Source organism: Tursiops truncatus, chromosome 1 (assembly GCF_011762595.2).
Source record: "Tursiops truncatus isolate mTurTru1 chromosome 1, mTurTru1.mat.Y, whole genome shotgun sequence".
In the NCBI taxonomy this organism is placed as follows: domain Eukaryota; kingdom Metazoa; phylum Chordata; class Mammalia; order Artiodactyla; family Delphinidae; genus Tursiops; species Tursiops truncatus.
Genome location: NC_047034.1, coordinates 43,713,170 through 43,735,356, shown reverse-complemented (window position 1 = coordinate 43,735,356; position 22,187 = coordinate 43,713,170). Strand labels below are relative to the sequence as shown.

The window sequence follows — 22,187 nt, the reverse complement described above, 5'->3', positions numbered from 1 at the left end:
TTTCAAAAAAGTTTAGATTCATTAATAGCATGGTTATGTTTAGTATTTTGTTCTAGTCAATCAAGAATAGTAAGGATTATCCTTACAAAGGAGCTTCAGAAAGAAGGAAAGGAAAGGTATTAACATTAGTCAAGTCCCAGGATGTGCCAGAACTGCACTGGGTGCTCTATATCCAATATCTCACTTAGTCCTTTAACAGCTGGAGCTGGAAGGTATTGCTTCTCTCATTTTAAATAGGAAGAACTGAAATTATTTTTCAAAGGTTTATTAAAGATTATCCTTTAATGAGACTAGCAATTTCATGTCATTTCCATCTTTAGTGTAATTTCTTGCTAGATAAGTTTTTATCTCTAAACTTTTCAATTAAAGCTATGAAGCTGTTTCCTTGTATTTGGACTCCCCTCTTGTTTTCAACTTGACAAAAGTTACTGTAGAATCTGCTTTAATTAAAGTAGAAAAGGTAGTAGTTGCAAATATGATCACAAAGATAATCCCTGCTCTCCAGTATCAGGCAGTTTCTCTTCTGAATATTAATGTTTGATCCATATTTTCATGACTAAATTTTAAGGATTATAGCCTGAAACCAACTTTTCTGTTTTTCTGATTAAGCTATTCATCTTCATATCCAGATTAGGAAGCTGTACTGTAGTTGAACATTGTAATTATATCATACTGTTGACTAAGGTAAGAAAAAAAAAATTGGCACGACTAAAGAAGTCATCAACTACAGAAAGTATATGGGATTTCCCCTAATCTCACATCATCTGGCTTCATTAATGTAAACAGAGTGCAAGGAGTTGACGTGAAGTCACTTTATGAAGTAATAATTTGTTGTGAATTTGTATCTGGAAGAATAAAGAACGTTCAGGGTGATACAGGAGATTCTGCAGTTTTTGGAAAGCAAGATGTTGACATCTGACTTTAACATGTGAAGAGATTAGAGTTAGTAATCTATATGGGTATTTTATCATGATGGTGGAAGTGACAAAGCAATACAGGAAGTATGTGTATAAACACGTTTTACTGCCTTACATTTACCTGCATCCCTGAGAAAGTGCCAGGGTTTTTGTTGTTATTTTTGTTGTTGTTGTTGTTTATTTTTTTGTAGAGTAAGTACTCCCTAGTATCGTTTGGAATTGAAATTTTTGGCTTACAAAATACCATTTGGGAAAGAAACTGTCCCCCAGTTGGTATCGTCATGGGGCCTAGAGCCCTCAAAGACAATGTGCTCAAAACTATGTAAGAAGGAAAGGGTCATGTTAAATCATTTCTTTGTATCTCTTGTTTACAGAACAGTGGCTGATCTATGGTAACAACTCAATACATATGTGTTAAATTAATGAATACTGTTATGTTACCCCGTTATTCTCAAAGTGTGTTCTGGGGATTTCTGGGCATTCATGAAGTCAAAATCATGTATAGATAAAAGATTCATTCAAAGTACAAATAGACCAGTAGATTTTAACATAACAGCATGAAAAGTTCTTTGATATGGTTTCAGAGTCCACATTGCAGATCATCTTTAAGAAACACTTCTTAAGGTTTAGTGTAAGGTCAAAGAAGAATATTTGTAATTATCTGAAAAGGCTATTAAAACAACCGTCACCTTTCTAACTACATATCTATGTGAGGTGGAGGTTTTTTCATGTGGTGTAACTAAAACAATATATCACAGCAGATTGAATAAGAAAGCAGATTTAAGAATAAAATTTTTTTTTCTTTGGCCGCACAGTGCAGCATGTGGGATCTTAGTTCCCCAATGAGGGATTGAACCCTTGCCCCCTGCATTGGAAGTGCGGAGTCTTAACCACTGAACCACCAGGGAAGTCCTCACAATTGCCTTTTATTAAGCCAGACACTGAGAGTTGAAAAATATAAAACTATGCCTCTTTTCTCACTAAACAGTTTCTGTTATGTAGAATAGTTTACTTAAAATACAGTATTTTTCATAAGGAATGCTATTTATGCCAACATGCCATGGATTTATTATTTTTATTTTAAAAGAATTAATAAATACGTATTTTAAATATTTTTGTTTTAATTTTAATATAATAAATATATATGTATTCCCTATAAATGAAAACATTTTTAAAATTACTCAATTTTTAAAAGTAAAAAAGGGTCCTGAGACCAAAAATGTTGAGAACTGCTGATGTAAAGCCCACAAATTTTCACATACATTAACCGTTTACTCAGCCCCCAGCCTGGGAGTTATCTCTGATTTTTCACTTCTTCTCATTCTCCACAAATAGTCAATCAGCAACATCTGTAGGCTCTATCTTACATTTGTTCTCCTCCATTTTAGCCCAAGTCAACAATATCTCTCTGTGGATGACTGTTATAGCCTCCTAATTTGTATACCTACCTCTATTCTTGACTCCAGTGAGTTTATTCTTTATACAGCAGCCAAAGTGGCATTTTTTAAAACATAAAGTAGATTGTTTTATTCTTCTGCGCTTAAGGCATTCCAATGGCTTCCCATCATACATAGAATAACATTTAAACTTTTCATTACCTAATTGGTTCTACATTATCTGCTGGCTTCTGACCACATACACTACCACTCTACTCTTTTTACACCATGCTCCAGCCGCAATGGATGTTTGCTGTCCCTCAAACTGTCAGCTTCTTCCCATGATTCAGATCTCTGCTCAAATGTCACCTCCTCAGAGAATTCCTTCTTGATCATGCTTACCCTCACGGTCTCCTATCCCCTGATTTATTTTTACTTTCTAGTCTCATAAACAGTCATATTCTCTTTATAGTATTGATCACTATCTTGAGTTTTATATTTATTTAATTTTATCACCTGAATCTCTGCACTAGACTGTAAACTCCATGAATTAAGGATTTTGTCTTGTTCACCACGTTATTCCTAGTATTTAAACTAATATGTTCAAACTAATACTAAACTAATATGCACATAGTAGATTCTCAATAAATATTTACTAAATAATGAATTTTAAAATAAGACACTCAAACAAAACCATAAATGTTGAGTGAACTGGGACAGAATCCAGTCAAAAGAAACCACAATGGTAATTTGAACAGAGAAAATTTGATATGAAAAATTGTTAACCAGTAAAAGGTGGTTAACTAGTAAAAGGGGGAAATAAAAGTCTAAGTACAGAAGTAGCAAATACAGAAAGAATTTACTATTCCTTGGGCTAAAGAATCTCGAAGAAGGAAGGAAGTAAGAATCTAGAAGACCTCTCCTCCCTTTGCCCAAGACTGAGATTCAGACCTCTGGAGAGGGTGTGGCTACCAAAGGAACATGCAGCCTGCTGGTGGCAAGAAACTTGCCTGAGGGTGTAGCTACAGCTGGTCCACAGGACTGACCTGCAGAGTGGCAGAAAAACTTCTCAGAGTGTCTATGAGCAGAGCTGATAATGCAAGAACTACTAGGCCTCTCCCAGGCCCATCGACTGGCTGCCATGCCAAAAATACCACTCTGGATGCAGGAAGGGAAGCCCCTCCTCCTGCTGGCCTTGTGGTGCCCCTCCAGCACCCTCTATTGACAAAGTCTAAAACTGAGCCAGGTGTCAAAGGAGAAATGTTTAAAAAAATAGCTCCGGAATCACAAAACGGGGCAAAGAAGGGTGGATTTGGAATTAAAAGACAATAAGTCAATAGCTGACACACTATACTATGGAAAGAATGTGCATGAATTAGAAAGAAAATGCCGTAGAATATATATAGCATGTTTCAATTTGGAGGAGCCAACTCACCAATATGCTCTTATTTTTGTAGGAGCAAATGAAAATAAGAATCATACCCAGTCCCCCAAACTGTGAACTGTATGTATACCAAGGGATAAAATCGGGACAAAAGGGGAGAATAGTAATTTTACTGTAGACACTGTTGATGTATTGAATTGCAACAGTGAGCACATATTACTTTGGAAATGCTACAACATGTGGCAGACTTCATTTTTTGCCAACACTATAGCTGTATCCCCACCCCCCTCCATATAGGCAGGGTCCCAACAGTGTTAGAAAGCACATCCTCCTCCTTTGAAAAAGCCTTGCTTGATCTATGAGAATCAAAGTGATCTCACTCTGACCCCATTCTGACCAAAGATATATAGTAGTAATTGGCTGGGGACAGGGAGGGTTCTGAGAAAACTCTTTGTTCTTAAAAAGAGAACCATGGGAAGAGGTATTCCTTTTTTCTGCCTTTGGTCCACTTGTATGTGGGGATGTACTGGTAGGAGCTTCAACAATCTCTTGTCACCACGAAGAGAATTAGCTTACCCTCTGAGCATGACAAAACTGAAAGATGTAAATACTCTGGATTTTTGATTATTTCTTTTAGCCACAGATTTAACCATCTCTTTATAGCCATGTGGTTTCTAGACTCCCTGATATGTGAGATAATAAATCTCTTAAGTTTAATTCACTTGTAGATGGCTCTTCTGTTATTTGAAGGTGAAACTGTTTTCTCTTATGACAGTCATGCATATGATGGGAATTCCATGGCCGTCCAGTGGTTAGGACTCTGAGCTTGCACTGCTGTGGGCCCAGATTCAATCCCTGGTCAGGGAACTAAGACCCTGCAAGCCACGAGGTGCGGCCAAAAAAGAAAAAAAAAAAAAATCGTGCATATGAGCCTTTTCAGTATATTGACTGTACAAATAAAGCTTATTTCATACTACCTTCTTCACTCTGTATATGAAATCATACCAATAATGATAGCTAATATTTATTATTATATATCTGACTTTGTGATAAATGCTTTATTGAGATATAATTGGTATACAACTATATATACGATTCAGGTGTACAAAATAATGATTGGATATTTGTATATACTGCAAAATGATCACCACGATAAGTCTGGTCAATATCTATTACCATATATAGTTACAATTTTTTTTCTTGTGATGAGGACTTCTAATATTTATTCTCTTAGTGGGACTTCCCTGGTGGTCCAGTGGTTAAGAATCCACCTTCCATTGCAGGGGAGGCAGGTTTGATCCCTGGTTGGGGAACTAAGATCCCACATACTGCAGGGCAACTAAGCCTGCGAGCTAGATCTAGAGCCCTTGTGCCACAACTAGAGAGCCCAAGGCACTGCAACTACTGAGCCCATGCACTCTGGAGCCTGCGTTCCACAACTAGAGAGAAGCCCAGGTGTTGCAACAAAGAGCCTGTGTGCTGCAATGAAAGATCCCGCATGACGCAACAAAGATCCCGAGTGCCACAGCTAAGACCCGATGCAGCCAAATAAATAAATTAATTAATTTGAAAAAAAGATACCTGCACCCCTATGTTCATAGCAGCACTATTCACAATAGCCAAGACATGGAATGTCCATTGGCAGATGAATGGATAAAAGAAGATATGGTACATATATACAATGGAATACTACTCAGCCATAAAAAAACACAAAATAATGCCATTTGCAGCAGCATGGATACAACTAGAGATTATCATACTAACTGAAATAAGTCAGAAAGAGAAAGACAAATACCGTGATATCACTTATATGTGGAATCTAAAATATGACACAAATGAACCTATCTATGAAACAGAAAGAGTCTCATGGAGAACAGGCTTGTGGTTGCCAAGGGGGAGGGCAGGTAGGGGAGGGAAGGGTTGGGAGTTGGGATTAGCAGATGCAAACTAGTATATATCTAGGATGGATAGACAACGAGGTCCTACACACAGGGAACTATATTCAATATCCTATGATAAACCATAATGGAAAAGAATTTTAAAAAGTATAAAAAACTATTTATTCTCTTAGCAACTTTCAAGTATATAAAATACAATATTGTTAACCATAGTCACCGTGCTGTACATTACATTCTGGTGTCTTATTTATTTTATAACTGGAAGTTTGTAGCTTTTGACCCCCTTCACCCATTTTGTCCACTCCCCCACCTCTGACATCTACCAGTTTGCTCTCTGTACATAGCTATGAGCTTGGCTTTTATTTTGTTTTGTTTTGTTATTTGTTGTTGTTTATTTTATAGATTCTATGTATAAGTGAGGTCTATGGTATTTATCTTTCTCTCTTACTTGTTTCACTTAGCATAATGCCCTAAACTTCCATCCATGTTGTCGCAAATGACAAGATTTCATTCTTTTTTATGGCTGAATACTTTAAAGGCTTTAAATACATTATTTCATGAAGTTCTCACAAGAACACTGATATGTGGTATACTTTGTGTTTGGGTTACATATGTGAAAATATAATCTATACCTACCCTGAAAGGGCTCACAAATCGGTGAGTAGGCAGACAAACACACTGTATTATTATAGTATGAGAAGGGTTGCAGTAGACATATGTACCCTTCTATGTCCAGCATCTATTTGGAGGAATCATTTCTCCCATTCACAGTTTATGACCCTACCCACTACCCCAGCACCTACGGTGGGCCTGTGGCCTAGGCCTGGCCCGTCAAGTTATCTCATTGTCCTAACCAAAGCAATTATTCAGTAAAACAGACATGTGGCCACAGTTAGGTCAATGAGAAACCATCCTAGGATTTCTTTTTTTTTTTCATCCTAGGATTTTTGACAGAAATTTCAAGAAAGAAGCTGACAGCCTTCTTTGCTACCATGTAGTGACAGCCTGTCTGAGAATAAGGCCAATATAGAGAAAAATAAAGAGAAAGATGGAAAAAATACACAGACTCCTGAGGACATTGGTTAAGCCACTGTATTCAGCTATTCTTTAAAATTCGCTTCGTGGGCTTTCCACTAGCTTTTACTTAATACATTCACTTTGGTAATCCCTTACCTATTTGTAAATCTGATTTGGGTTTAGTTTCAGAACAGGTGAGCAAGAGTCCTGGTATTATAAATGTAATAAGAGAGACAAAGATCTACAGATCCCCAAGGGAAGCTCACTTATTTCAATTCTCGGCAAATTTATTAAAAGTTCAGATAAGATAAGTCTTTTTTTTTTTTTTTTGGCTGCGCCACACAGCATGTGGGATCTTAGTTCCCCACCAGGCATCCAACCTGCGCCCCCTGCACTGGAAGCACAGAGTCTTAACCACTGGACCGCCAGGGAAGCCCTGATAAACCTTGATAGAAGTGAAACTGAGAAGTTTTCCAAGAAGAAGTAATAATTAGCAATGCTGAGAAGAAAAGAGGGAGAGGGAAAATAATGGGAAGGTGTGGGAAAAGAGCATTATGACATGTTTACAAAACTGCAGTTGTTGAGTGTGGCCAGATCTCGGGATATGCCTGTGGAGTTCAGAGAAGGTAAGACTGGGAAGGCAGGCAGGAGCCAGATTACCTAAAGCCTTAGGTTTGGGTTTTATCTGGAGTTACTGATTTGTGTATTAGACCTTTATTTTGATGGCATTGGGGAGGTTGTACCGGAAGAGATGAAACTAAAGGGAGAAGTGCAGTGAGTCTATGATAGGAATCTAGATAAGAAGTGGAAAAGCCCGAAATGAATACTTGAAGACGCATTTAATAAATAGAGTTGGCGGGGCTTGAAGATCAATGAATGTGGGAAATAAGGAAGAGAGAAACGTCCTAGGAGGACTCCATGTTTTTTATTTGTGCAACTGGGTGGTGCCATTTGCCAAAAAGGGAGCACAGAGGATAAGAGAGTTTGTGGAGCCACGTGATGAGTTCAGACTGACACTTGTGGACAAAGCTCAGTTTAGGCTCAAAGGTTAGGATGGCAGCAGGCAGAAGTACTATTTGAGGCCTTGAACAAAGAAGAGATGATAAGGATAAGTGTACAGATGGAGAAGAGAGAGGGACCCGTGATGGAATTCTGGGGAGCATCAAGTTTTAAATGAGTCTCCAAAATACACAAAAAAAGGAACAGGAGGTAGAAAGAGAACAGGAAGAGTGTGATTTCACAGAAGGCAAACTAAACGTTTCAAGGAAGAAGTGATGAAGAGTGGCGAAATGTACAATGCCAAGGAATTCAAGTACAATGCCTGAAAATTCTCCCTTGGGTTTGGACAATGGATGGTCATTAGTGACCATCACTAATACTTTCATTGGAGTGATTGGGAAAAAACCCTAACCGCTATGGCTTGAGAAGAATGTGAGAGTGAATAATTTAACAGAGTACTAAGGTTGGTTTAAAGAAGGAGTCCAATGATTGTTCAGAAGACAGAAGGAGACCTAGAGATCAGTGTTCTCTCTCTCTCTCTCCATGTTTGTCTCTTTGTCTCTCTTTCTGTCTCCTTCTCTCTCTCAAGTCTCTGTGGGAGAGACTTGACTTGTTTAAATGCTGAGGGGCAAAATCTGGGTGAAAAGAGGGGCTGATGAGAAAGATGAATTAATGTAAATGGTGGAGCAAGTTTCTGAGAGTGGGCTGAGGCATTTATCTTGGGCAGGAGAAGTTCCCCTCTTTTACTGAATAAAAGAGATGTAGACAAGCCACAGTGCAGAGCCAGTTACTTGTTGGAGGTGGAGCAGGAAGTTGCTGCATTGGATTTCAGCTTGAAGGAACAGCATTTTTAAGATTTGCTACTCACTGTGATGGTAGTAATTACAGGCAAAACTCAAAGAGTTTTTTTCATTTCAAATCAAGAATAAGTTGTAAAGTATGTAAGTGAGATATTTTACATTCAAAAGTTACCTATAGGTCGGGGAGATCAGCTCGGTGCTTTGTGACCACCTAGAGGGGTGAGATAGGGAGGCTGGGAAGGAGGGAGATGCAAGAGGGAAGAGATATGGGGATATATGTATTTGTATAGCTGATTCACTTTGTTATAAAGCAGAAACTAACATACCACTGTAAAGCAATTATACTCCAATAAAGATGTTAAAAAAAAAGTTATCTATAGGGACTTCCCTGGTGGCACAGTGGTTAAGAATCTGCCTGCCAATGCAGGGGACACGGGTTCAAGCCCTGGTCCGGGAAGATTCCACATGCCATGGAGCAACTAAGCCTGTGCGCCACGGCTGCTGGGTCCGCGTGCCACAACTACTGAAGCCTGTGCGCCTAGAGCCCATGATCTGCAACAAGAGAAGCCACCGCAGTGAGAAGCCCGTGCAAGCCCATGTGAAGCAACAAAGACTCAACACAGCCAAAAATAATAAAATAAACAAATTTATTAAAAAAATTTCTTATAGAGATGAAGTAATGACAGAAGTGTATTATACAAAGAAGATTAAAAAAATTCTAACATGATTAATAAGGCATTTATCTAGTAACTTCTAGGACTGATGAAATTATTGAAAAGTTTTAGAGATTGGTTCCAATTGGCAGCTAACTAAAAGAATGGAACCTGAGCAGCATAATTTTGATGTGTGCAGATTTCTTCCTACAAAACATAATTAAGCTTCTTATTTTGAAATAGATTCTGGAAACATTTTGGGGGCTCCACATCCTGTCAAAGGAGTGAACTGTTGCCCCTATGACATCTTTTAAAAATGACAGGGCTTGGAATGAGAGAAGTCTGGGATAGTTTGGACTAAAATCAACATTACCCACCCTGATTAGCAACTTTATTCATCAGGCATGATGGCAAATAATCATTTTCTGTTAAAAAATATCAAACATCCCCAAATTAGAAATCTATACTCTCACTGGGGATATTCAGAAAACCGCAATCCTGTTTAGTTGGCAGTTCTTCAAGGTATATATCAAAATATTTAAAAAATTGTGATTGGAATAGGAATAATACATAGCAGTTTCTACTTTCATGAGTGGTAACATTAATATACTTAAATTGCCAGTTCCAGTATATTTGTTAAAATCATATTTTATTTTTAGTCAAGTTTTTCTATTTCTTTTGTTTTTAAAATGTTCATTGAAAAATTTAAACTATACAGATGTATAAACACATGTTTTTAAAAATTCAAACCATATATGTGTCTGAATATATTTTTAAAGTGTGAGAGACAAATATTTTCCACTTAATATTATATCATTGACATAGTTTAATGTTATTATACCTCATTATTTTTAATGGCTACCTAATACTCTATGGTATGGATTTGCTAAAAATGATTTAATCATGCTTCTGCATTATTAAAAAATTAATGTATGTTCACTCTTAAAAGAGTTCCTGGCACATAGGAAGCACTGTATATGCTAGATCTTATTAAAACTATTGTTATATTTTATCATGATTATTATTAACCCATTGCAGATGAGAAAACTGAGTACCAGAAAGATCAGGTGACTTGAACAATGTCACATGGTTAGAGGAGGAGGTAGAACTGGAATCCACAGCTTTGATCTTTTACAAGAGGCCATAGGGCTTCCCTGGTGGCGCAGTGGTTAAGAATCTGCCTGCCAATGCAGGGGACACAGGTTCGAGCCCTAGTCTGGGAAGTTCCCACATGCCACGGAGCAACTAATCCTGTGCACCACAACTACTGAGCCTGCGTTCTAGAGCCCACGAGCCACAACTACTGAAGCCCGCGCACCTAGAACCCGTGCTCCACAACAATAGAAGCCACCACAATGAGAGGCCACACACCACAATGAAGAGTAGCCCCCACTCGCCACAACTACAGAAAGCGTGTGCACAGCAACAAAGACCCGACATAGCCAAAAATAAAAAAAACAAAAACAAAAACAAAACCCCAAGAGGCCATAGTAGTACCTAGTGTCATTAAAAAATAAGAAATAAAAGCAGAACATGAAAGAAAAAGAAGTCTAGGGGACTCCCCTGGTGGTCCAGTGGTTAAGACTCCATGCCCCTAATTCAGGGGGCCTGGGTTCGATCCCTAGTTAGGGAACTAGATCCTGCATGCGCAACTGAAGAGCCCGTGTGCTGCAACTAAGACCCCGCGCAGCCAAATAAATAAGTAAATAAATAAATGAATATTAAAAAAGAAAAAAAAATCTAAACCACATTGTGGAAGCATTGAGGGAAAAATAATTAACTCCCTGGTGGAGTCAGGAAAGGATTGCATTTGAGCTGCTCACTAGTTCCTTGAGACTAAAATAAAGGCTGAAAAAGTACGGGTACATCCAAAGTGTTTGAAATAAGATAGAGGACAGCGGATGGGACTTGTCAGGGTTTGGTGAGAAGGAGAGAAAGCTGATTTAATTTAGGGGAATTTAAAAAGTTTGGGAGAGTTTTGTGGGGAATCGATAGGGACTCAGAGGACTCAGTAGAGGTTGAGAGAAGATTCCTAGACTTGGTGGCACCCGTGGTTGTGTGGCCGTCAGAGTCCAACACAGACCAGGAGATGCTCTGGGTCCGGGGCCAGCAGACGATCTGCAGACAAGGCTTTTCATGAACCATTTTTGGGAAAATACACTTTATGTGAAGTAGAGAGTTGTAGTTTCAGGATTTCACACAAATTAGCTTTTCGGGAGAGAGCCGCTGAACATCTGTGAGGAGTGGTCTCGGTGCCAAGTGTGGTTCTGCTGTGTTTGGCAGGTGAGACATGTGTTATAGACAAGATGCCTTTCCCAGAGCATAGCATGCCCTAAAGGAAATGCCTGCCGTCCATGCAAGGGGGAAGTGGTTGAGTGATTGAAAGCAGTACGGGACTTGTGCAATACAAAGCCATTGTCACAGAAAACTCCAAATGCGTTTCAATTTTTACATGCTGAATTACACACAGAATTGTGCAAGGGCAGTCTCAGAAAGCTTCCAGCCAGACAGCCATAATCATCCTGACGTACCTTGATTCCCACTGCCTTTCCCTCCAAGAACATATGTGGGACATTGAAAAAAATCTTCCTCCAGGGACAAAGAGGAAGCATTTTACTGTGAAAATCTGCCGTTTTGCAAATGGATGAGGAAAACTGCATGTACATTTAATTCAAGAACTTAATATATCTGGCAAAAGCATCTCTCATTTAGTAGGGATTGAGGGTTTTTAAAAAACATTTCTCTATGGCCTTAACTAATGCTTCATTCATTTATAGTTAATGCACTTGTTTATTCTTTAATTAATTAATTATAGATGTTGGGGGTAGGAGTTTATTAATTCATTTATTTATTTTTGCTGTGTTGGGTCTTCGTTTCTGTGCGAGGGCTTTCTCTAGTTGCGGTGAGCGGGGGCCACTCTTCATCGCGGTGCGCGGGCCTCTCACTATTGCGGCCTCTCTTGTTGCGGAGCACAGGCTCCAGACAGGCAGGCTCAGTAGTTGTGGCTCACGGACCTAGTTGCTCCGCGGCATGTGGGATCCTCTCAGACCAGGGCTCGAACCCATGTCCCCTGCATTGGCAGGCAGATTCTCAACCACTGCGCCACCAGGGAAGCCCCTCATTAATAATGATGTTCTAAGAGTTGTTGGTTCCTCATACATCCCCTTTCCCTATCAGAAACAGTTCAGCTGGTCCCCAGATGAGTTAAGCTGTTCACTATTTAAGAGCTGTATTGCTATTAATTACTTGCAGCAAAACAAAAAAAATTATACATGCAGATAGAAATCTGTAAAAAGCAAATTCAAGCAAAATTTAAATCATCAATTTAATCAGGTGAACAGTGTTGTGCTGCTCACAGCAGGAAATCCCTGCTGACTGCTATGGCCCAAGTCCTTTTGCACTTATCAGGCTTAGACTACATTGTGTCCCCTTTTGACTCAATTCTGCCAGAGCTTTCCTACATTGTCTCTTGGAAGGTGCAGAGGGGTAGCAGGTAAGGGCAGAGGCTATACAGCTAGACTGTCTGGGTGGTTTAAATCCTGCTTTTATTGGCTCTATGGCCTTACATGAGTTACTTAACTATTTTTGATTCAGTTTCCACGTCTGGAAAATGGGGAAAAAATAGCCCCTACAGCATTGAGTTGTGATAATTCAATGACTTAATGCCCAAAGAATAGAACACAGAAAATATTTAATAAGTTGTGTTTCTATTTATAAACCAGGCTGTGATGTCATTTGGCATACACACATCATTTATAATTTAATTTGCGTAGGCTTGTGTGAGACTTTGCAATGTGTCAAGCTGGCTAGCCTGAAATCTGTTTCTCAGAATGACCTTCCTTGTATGTTTCTGGTTAGAGTAAGCCACAAGAGATATTCTTGTGCAAGATTTGGAGGGCAGAATTGAAGCAGCAGGGACTTCCCTGGTGGCTCAGTTGTTAAGAATCTGCCTGCCAATGCAGGGGACACGGGTTTGAGCCCTGGTCTGGGAGGATCCCACATGCCGTGCAGCATCTAAATCCATGCACCGCAATGCAGCCAAAAATTAGTTAATTAATTAATTAATTTAAAAAAAAAAAGAAGTGAAGCAGAAATTTTTTTTTTTTTTGCGGTATGTGGGCCTCTCACTGTTGTGGCCTCTCCCGTTGTGGAGCACAGGCTCCGGACGCGCAGGCTCAGCGGCCATGGCTCACGGGTCCAGCCGCTCCGCAGCACGTGGGATCTTCCCAGACCGGGGCACGAACCCGTGTCCCCTGCAGCGGCAGGCGAACTCTCAACCACTGCGCCACCAGGGAAACCCAGCAATTATTTTGTAGCTCCCACACATTATCATTTATCAGCTGGCTCACCTCACTCAGTGGCTGAGGCTGCAACTCCTCCACCTTCCCCTGGATCCTCCAACAGCTTCTCTGACTCCTGGGAGAGGTGTTTTTGTTTAGCTCCATGGAGAAGCCCCGACTACTGCAGGACACCCACACCTCTAAGGACAGAGGCAACAAGAACTGACACCAGTTTCAGTCCATCCTTGCAGGTTCCACCTTGTGCTTATGGGTTCTAGCTTATTCTTGGTCTCCCTGACTTTACATCCGTTTTCTCTTCCTGCCTGCCTGTCTCATGGATTTTAAGCTCCAGCATCACACAGAAAGATAACAGACTTAATTGAGACTGCTTCTTTATCAGCTTCCACAGTTATGTAAGTTCAAATCACTGTAGAAAATCCCATAGGTAGGTAGATAGATAGATACCCAGACAGACAAATGGATAGATCCCTGGTGGTCCTGACTCTCTGAACCTTCTATCTGATAAAGCCAGTGATAAGTAAAATAGTTCCACATTGTAACAACATGATCATAAGCACAAATGAAAACATGGACAATAAAATCATGTGGGATATTTTGTTTTAAATTTATAGTACTCAGAATAATTCATAACTGGGTTTTTTATAGTCAGTGTTACCCAAAAACTGGGTTTGCCTCTTGGCGGGTATTGAGCCGGAAGACACAACCTACTCAAAGAGTTGGAGAAGGAAGGCTTTATTACTTGCAGCAAGTAAGGAGAACACTGGGGCTCTTTCCCAAAGCAGTGTCTCCCCAAACAGCAAAATCGGCGACGTTTTAAGCTAAGGGTACATTCATCTTCATGAAGGGGTTTAAGCAAAGGAGAATTCAGCATAGAATTGCCGCAGGTCTAGCAGAGGGCTGGCATACATATTAAGAATTTAACACTGGGGACTTCCCTGGTGGCGCAGTGGTTAAGAATCCGCCTGCTAATGCAGGGGACCCGGGTTTGAGCCCTGGGCCGGGAAGATCCCACATGCCACGGAGCAACTAAGCCCGTGCACCACAACTACGGAGCCTGCGCTCTGGAGGCCACGAGCCACAACTATTGAGCCCGCGTGCCACAACTGAAGGCCGCGCGCCTAGAGCCTGTGCTCCACAACAAGAGAAGTCACTGCAATGAGAAGCCCGCGTACCACAATGAAGAGTAGCCCCGGCTCCACAGCTAGAGAAAGCCCACTCGCAGCAACGAAGACCCAACGCAGCCAAAATAAATAAATAAATTTATTTTAAAAAAACCAGTGCTTCAGGCTAATTTTTGCCATTGAGACAGAACTGGGAGTCTTTACAAGTGGTTTATTATCTTTGCTATTGTTACTTTTCTTGCCCAATAACAGTCCTTTGTTCCTGCATTCTTTTGTTCCCTTAAGATCATTAATCACTGAGACCTGTTCAAGGGCAAGCATTGTGGTCAGGCTTAGATCACAAAATGGCTTAGGCCAAAAATGGCTTCTCTTATGTCAAGACAGCCACCCCTTGTTCTCTTTCTCTGGAGCTCCCCCTACCCTATCAGCTTACAAAATTTTAAGCAATAAGTTCAAGGAATAGTCCAAGCAAATTATATTAGATTTTTTTTTCAGTATCATACCATTTAAGAGTCACAGATTTGGAAAGGTCTTAATTACCATTCTTCCCTAGAACAGACTGAAGCCCCAATCTCTCAAAGCCTGCACCATCAAACCCCTCACCCTTCTTTCCTTCCTTTCCTCTGTAGCCATTCCAAGGATAAAACTCTAAGCAAGCTTCTTTTGAGTCAATGTCTTTTTTTCAACCGAGCTTCTACAATTCTTTTATCCGCTTGCCCAGTTTGGTTTTATGGTTCAGCAAAACTTTCTTCCATACTTTCTCTATTTCTTAGCAACATAGAGGTATTAAAATCGTGGCACAATCTAAATATAGTCTAGGCCAATGAACAATAGTCATACCTACTACTTCCCAGAGCTGTGATTCCAGGTCTCTGAACTTGGCTGCAGTTATTTTCAATAATTTTTCTGATTGTGAACTCATATTGAAACAGGAGGGAAGGGGGCAGGGCACAACCTTTAAAAGAATGACATAGCCATTGAGGACACAACAAAAACTGGTTAAAACCAACTAGATCCAAGACAGCAGAAGATCTGACTTCCAGTAGACCTTGAGCCTCATTATACGCTCAATGTAATGCATTAGCATGCTAAATGAAACACCCATCAGCACCATCACAGTTCCAAGGCCAACCATAAAAGGCCAAAAAGTGATCAGTGGCCCAATTCCTGGAAATCTCTGACCCCTCTCCAAAATAGTTGGAATAATCCTCCCACTCATTAGCCTATGAAATTACCCAGCCCATAAAAACTAACCGCACCGTATTTCAGGGCCTCTTGCCCTCTGAGATGACCCACACTCTGTGGATGTGTTTCTCCTAAAGCCATTCTTGCCTTCTGAGATGGACCACATTCTGGAATGTGTATCTCTCTGAATAAATCCACTTCTTACCTATCACTTTGTTTCTCACTGATTCTTTCAGCGATGAGACATAAAGAACCTGAACTTCATTAAGTCCTGAGACCAGGTGTGTGATCTCAAAAGACAGTGGGTTCAAATCCCAGTCTGGGTTGTGCGTTTTCAATATACCCTTCTGCCACTGCTTATAAAATCATTTTGGAATCACTTTATAGATGCCTTGTTTGAGTGGTACCTCTCAGAATAAAATAACTTTTTTTCTAATTGTAATATTAACCCTCGCTAATTAGAGGCATTTAATGTTGTCTGTCCTTTTTGGGATATTCAGTAAAACTGGTATGCTATTTCTAGTTTAGGGCAACCCCCCTTTCAGTTGCTCAGCATGTTTATACAACCTACTTCATTTGTGCTTTCATTGACAGAAGCCAGAACTGTTCATATGTTCCCACAGGAGATGCCAGGGCCCTTCTAGCTCTGGTCCTAAATTTATACTCAAGCCGGAAATTTTTCTGAGTAGACCGTAATGACTCTTTCAGATTTTAAATCCTTTCCTGAAATTCCTTATCTACATGATACCAAAACAAACACTGATACAATGAATCAGGTACTGGTTTAATCAGGAAAATCCATTTGATGGCAGTTTTTACTTTCAAAATAATGAACAAATTTCAACAAATGAAGACTCATCTTGGGTTCTTCCGCAGTTCTGTCACGGGCTTGCGGTTACTTCCGCCCTCAACTACCGGGGTTTTTCCAGTCCGCCCGGGCGGGAGTCCTTCTGCTTTTGTGTTGCTACCCTCCTGCAAGGTGACTTGGCCGGGCCGAAGCCTCACTCCTGGGCAGAAGCTTCTCCGGGTTACTTTCGCCAATAGCTGGAACCCCGGTCTCGTGGCCGGGCGTTCAAGGCCCTCCAGGCCCTGGATCCTGCCGCCTCCCCCAGATACGCACAGTCCTTAGGAGTGCACCAACAGTCCGCTCCCTCTCCCGTGGCCATGCTTTATACGGGAAAGCGCTGCATGAATGACTCCCTCCCCCGCCCACACATACACCCACCACTAAGTCTCAGACAATTAGTCGTCCCCTACCCATTCGCCCCTTAGAACACTGGAAAGAAACCTCGATTACAGCCATTTGCTCGCTTTAGGAGTTTCTCTTTCCTTCTCGCCTGTGGGCTTGGCAATGGTAGGGACCTGGTTTGATTCCTGCATCCGGCACAAGGCACGGCTCTGGTGAAGGAATGAATTGGCGCAAAGGGTGGAGGGAAGCAGCCGAGATTTAGGAACTTAATAAAACTGGAGAGCAGCCTTTGTGGGCTAAGAAAAAAAAAAAAAGACTCGTGTATTTTGCACAGTTTTGGATCAAAATTAATGAAAAACTTCTGCCTAATTTGCATTTTATATATATTCACTATAGTTGTTTGCGGAAACAGGAATTTTTCACTTTGATGCAATGTGACTCTTAACGAACATATTAGCTTTTCTTTCAAACCATTTATTTAATTTTTTCTCCTAGAAAGACTTGGAGTTTTTTCTTCATTATGATTTTACTTGCCAAACAAACTTCTTTTTCTGATACAAAACAGGTTATTTGTTTAAACAACATTTTTATAGAAGCCAGTAAGAAAATATATAGACCTCAAAGTACTTTCTGTTAGTTTTAACATAGTGATTGAAGAGCCTAAATTCAGTGTAAAATATAATTGAGAATAAAGCTGAGAGTGGAAACAGGTTTTTTCCCCCCCATCAATCTAAGGGGAATAAATGAATGTGCTCATAATGCAATTTAATAATTTAGTAGTCCGTTTTTCCCTTCAGATTTTTTATCATATTATTTCTAAAGCAAATATGTTCAAAAAATAAACAAAGAGAGTATGAAACAAAAACAAAGTGCTAAACAGTTTTCCTAAATTTCTCCCACTTTTTAAAAACTTCCTAGAAGTGTGACATTTCTCAGATCTCCTCTTCATCTTGCTGGCCTCAGAGAGAAACTCTGTGACCTGTGTAAGAGAGAACACTGGTTTCTATCAGGTAATGATGTTACTATAATCATTGATGATTTACCCAAGACTAGTAGGTGATAGCACTGAGATGCACCCCCAGGTCTTCTGAAGGTCCTTAGGCTTTTTCCTAAACACCATGTTCTTATCTCTGCATTCATTGAGTTGTTTCTTTTTCGAAAAATAAGTGATTATCATGGCCTGCATACAAAACTAAGGTTCAGCTATAGACTTACCTAATACACCCTATATACCTTCTAATCCTGTTATACTGCAATGCTTCAGGTCAATGCAGTAGAAACATTTTACGAGTGAAGCAGTGTCTAAGGAAAGCCATCTGAGAAATGTAGATTAGGTCCAAAAATGGGCTTTTTCTTCCTTTTAACATCTATGTATTCAGTGCTTATTACATGCCTGGCAGTAATCACTAGCAACCCATGATAAAAAAGAGATAGTCCCTACTGCCTCAAGGAGTTATACTGTAGTGAGGAAGATAGCTAAGAAAGCAAAAAAAAAAAAAAAAAAAAAAAAAAAATTGATACAGTGAATTGAATATTATTATATGGAATTACACAAGAGGAGTAACAGAATAAAACCTTAGGTGGTGGTGGGCATTGGTGGAAGGGAGTCACATCTAAACCAGTATGAAAGGAAGGGAAATTTTAAAAACGTTAGCAGGATCTGTGAGTAGAATGGAACAGAGCGGTGGGAAGAGGAATTACTAGGAGAAGGCACTGGGTGATATAAGATTGCTTCTAATGCTGTAACAAAGGCTAAGGTAACAGTGACTTAATCAGGTTCAATTCATTTTGTAAGCAGATAGGGTACCCCCACCCCTGGGCCCGCCCTTGAGGAAGAGAAACAGCATGGTTTTCTTGACATAAGAGAAGCCATTTTCGGCTTAAGCAATCTTGTGATCTAAGCCTGACCATAATGCTTGCCCTTGAACAGGTCTCAGTAATTAATGATCTTAAGGGAACAAAAGAATGCAGAAACAAAGGACTGTTATTATGCAAGAGAAGTAACAAGAGCAAAGATAACAACCACTTGTAAAGACTCCCAGTTCTGTCTCAATGGCAAAGATTAACCTGAAGCACTTTCTTGACCTGTTTTGCAGAGTTTAAGCCCCCTTGAGTACTCAACCACCAGATCAAGCAGAACCTAAGGGATGATGATGTTGACCTTTTCTGACCCTCGTGACTTCAGTCAACTAAAGCATGGACTCTGTTGACCTTTGTCTCAATTCTAGGCTGAATTTTCCTCTGCTCAGGACCCTTCATGAAGATGCATGTACCCTTAGCTTAAAACGTCCCTGATTTTGCTGTTTGGGGAGATAGATGCTTCTTTGGGAAAGATCCCTGGTGTTCTCCTTACTTGCTGCAAGTAATAAATCCTCCTTTCTCCAGCTTTTTGAGTAGGTTGTGTCTTTCGGCTCGACAACAACCAGGAGGGGAATCCAGTTTTCACGTAACAATTTCTCTCTCATCTAAAGTTCTTTAATAGGTGGTTCCTGGCAAAGCAGCTTGCACATGAAGTTCACCCAAGGACGCAGGTTCCTCAGGTGTGGCTGCAGTTCCAAGGTGACTGTTTCACGTTTGACCAGTAGGAAATGGAGGAGAAGGGTGAGTATACTCTGTTTCTAAACCCATGAATAACAGTGACACACATTAATTCTGCTCACATCCCTTAGACAGAACCTAGTTACGTGGTCACGCCTAGCTACAAAGGAAGCTAAAAAAGAGAATCTTAAGCTCAGCAGCCTAATAGAAGTTTCCTACCTGAAACTTTTATTACTACAGATAAAGTGGAAAACAGATATCGAGGGCACAACTAACAACCTCTGCCAAAACCACTTTGGTGAGCCAAAAATCTGAGCGTACCAATTTTTCATACATAGAACACATTCACCCCTATGACAGGGAGACAGTCCCTGAGTATTATCTGTTTACCGCATTCGCTTCAAGTCCAAGATTGCTGGGTGATGTCCAATATCTCTGCGTGACGTATGTCCTTTAATTAGGATGGGATGTATGTCTTATGATCCAATGACCTGTAAACTAAAAGAAACGCTTTCTCCACAAACGTCTGCCCCCACCAGTATACAAAGGAAGGATGGGAACCAAATAAGTTCAGTACAAACTGAAGCATTTTGAAAGTGAAAGAACTGGAAATGCATAAAAATCACTGATCTCTAGCAATTTTTAAATCCCACTAGCAGAAATTATAAAAACTCCCTACCCTGAGTAATATTCCATTGTATATGTATACCAAATCTTTATCAGTTCATCTGTCGATGGGTATTTAGGGTGTTTCCATATCTTGGCTGTTGAAAATAATGCTTCTATGAACATTGGGTGCATGTATATATTTGAATTAGTGTTCTTTGGATAAATACCCCAGAAGTGGAATTGCTGGATCATATGGTAGTTCTATTTTTAATTTTTTAAGAAACCCCCATACAGTTTGCCATACTGGCTGCACCAATTTACATTTCCACTAACAGTGCACAGTGTTCCCCTTTCTCCACATCCTCACCAGCACTTATTATTTCTTGTCTTTTTGACAATAGCCATCTGACTGCTGTGAGGTGATATCTCTTTGTGGTTCTGATTTTAATTTCCTTGATGATTAATGATGCTGAGCATCTTTTCATGTGCCTGTTGGCCATCTGTATGTTTTCTTAGAAAAATATCTCTCCAGGTCTTCTGCCTATTTTTTATTTTTATTTTATTTTATTTTTTTGCGGTACGCGGGCCCCTCACTGTTGTGGCCTCTCCCGTTGCGGAGCACAGGCTCCGGACGTGCAGGCTCAGCGGCCATGGCTCACGGGCCCAGCCGCTTCGCGGCATATGGGATCTTCCCGGACCAGGGCACGAACCCGTGTCCCCTGCATCGGCAGGGGGACTCTCAACCACTGTGCCACCAGGGAAGCCCTTCTGCCTGTTTTTTAAATGGGTTATTTGGGTTTTGTTCTCTCTTTTTTTTTTGATATTGAATTGTATGAGTTATTTATATACTTTGGATATTAACCCCTTATCAGACGTATCAGTTGCAAATGTCTTCTCTTATTCAGTAGGTTGCCTTTTCATTTTGTTGATGGTTTCCTTTGATATACAAAAGATTTTAAGTTTGGTTAGGCTCCATTTGTTTGTTTTTGCTTTTGTTTCCCTTGCTGAGGAGATAGATCCAAAAAATATTGCTAAGAGTATTGCCTACGTTTTCTTCTTGGAATTTTATGGTTTCAGGTCTTAGGTGTCTTTAATCCATTTTGAGTTTATAAAGTAGGTTTGGTTACTCTATCTTTCAACCCCTGATTCTGCTCTCTGGAAGGGATTTCTGTTTTCTGTGATTGTATTTAAAGTGGGTAGTGGGATTATGCCCTCCTTAGGAGGCTAAACATCTTTCACCCTGCTTCTTGTTGGTGCAGATTTGGGAACTGGAGGTTGCTTTAGAGATCAAAAAATCACAGGCTTTTGTGAGCCAGCCTGTAAGTTCTTTTTAGCAGTTAATTTCCCTTAGTAGGTTTCTTGTGTTTCCAGGTCAAAGCCTATCATCTAGGCATAGGGGGGTGATTGAAACCTCTGGTCTTTAATTTCCTGCCCTTGGTGCTCTATCCACACCTGTCACTCACCCCTAAATTGAAGCTGTCTGGAAGAAAAGCCTTGAGTAGGAAGGTAGCAACCAGAATCTTCTTGCCAGTGATAAATTTCACCATGAGCAAGTTCCAGTTATCTGTCTGGGATGTCTTTTTTTTAAAAATATTTTATTTATTTATTTTTGGCTGGGTTGGGTCTTTGTTGCTGCGCACAGACTTTCTCTAGTTGCGGTGAGTGAGGGCTGCTCTTCGTTGAAGAGGTGCGCGGGCTTCTCATCGCGGTGGCTTCTCTTGCTGTGGAGCACGGGCTCTAGGCGCACAGGCTTCAATAGTTCCAGCATGTGGGCTCAGTACTTGTGGCTCGCAGGCTCTAATGCGCAGGCTCAGTAGTTGTGGCTCACGGGCTTAGTTGCTCTGCAGCATGTGGGATCTGCCCGGACCAGGTCTCGAACCCATGTCCCCTGCATTGGCAGGCGGATTCTTAACCACTGCACCACCAGGGAGGTCCTGTCTGGGAAGTCTTAATGGGGATCCTTGAGAAAGGCTGGGCTACAGCTTTTTTTTTTTTTTTTTTCCTGTGCCACCTCTCTAGAACCAGAACCACCTCTTAGAGCTAGCATGCATTCATGACTCTCTTACAACTTTGGTAAGAGGCAAGAAGCAGCTGACTCACACTGATTATAAGTTTTTCCAATTATTTCCACTTGGATTGTAGGCTCTGTTAGCATATAGTTTGTGTGCAAGCTGTTACAAGTTAGTTCTACCAAAGCTTT

The 22,187-nt window shown here is 40.5% G+C and overlaps 1 long non-coding RNA gene across 1 annotated transcript in view; it reads left to right on the top strand.

Annotated features, from left to right (window-relative positions):
- Positions 1 to 22,187, top strand: part of LOC141278404 (uncharacterized) — a 222,857-nt gene that overhangs the window by 128,941 nt on the left and 71,729 nt on the right. The window contains exon 6 of the long non-coding RNA XR_012331138.1: positions 19,312 to 19,441. This is a non-coding gene — a long non-coding RNA (uncharacterized lncRNA). The remainder of the gene's footprint in view (positions 1 to 19,311; positions 19,442 to 22,187) is intronic.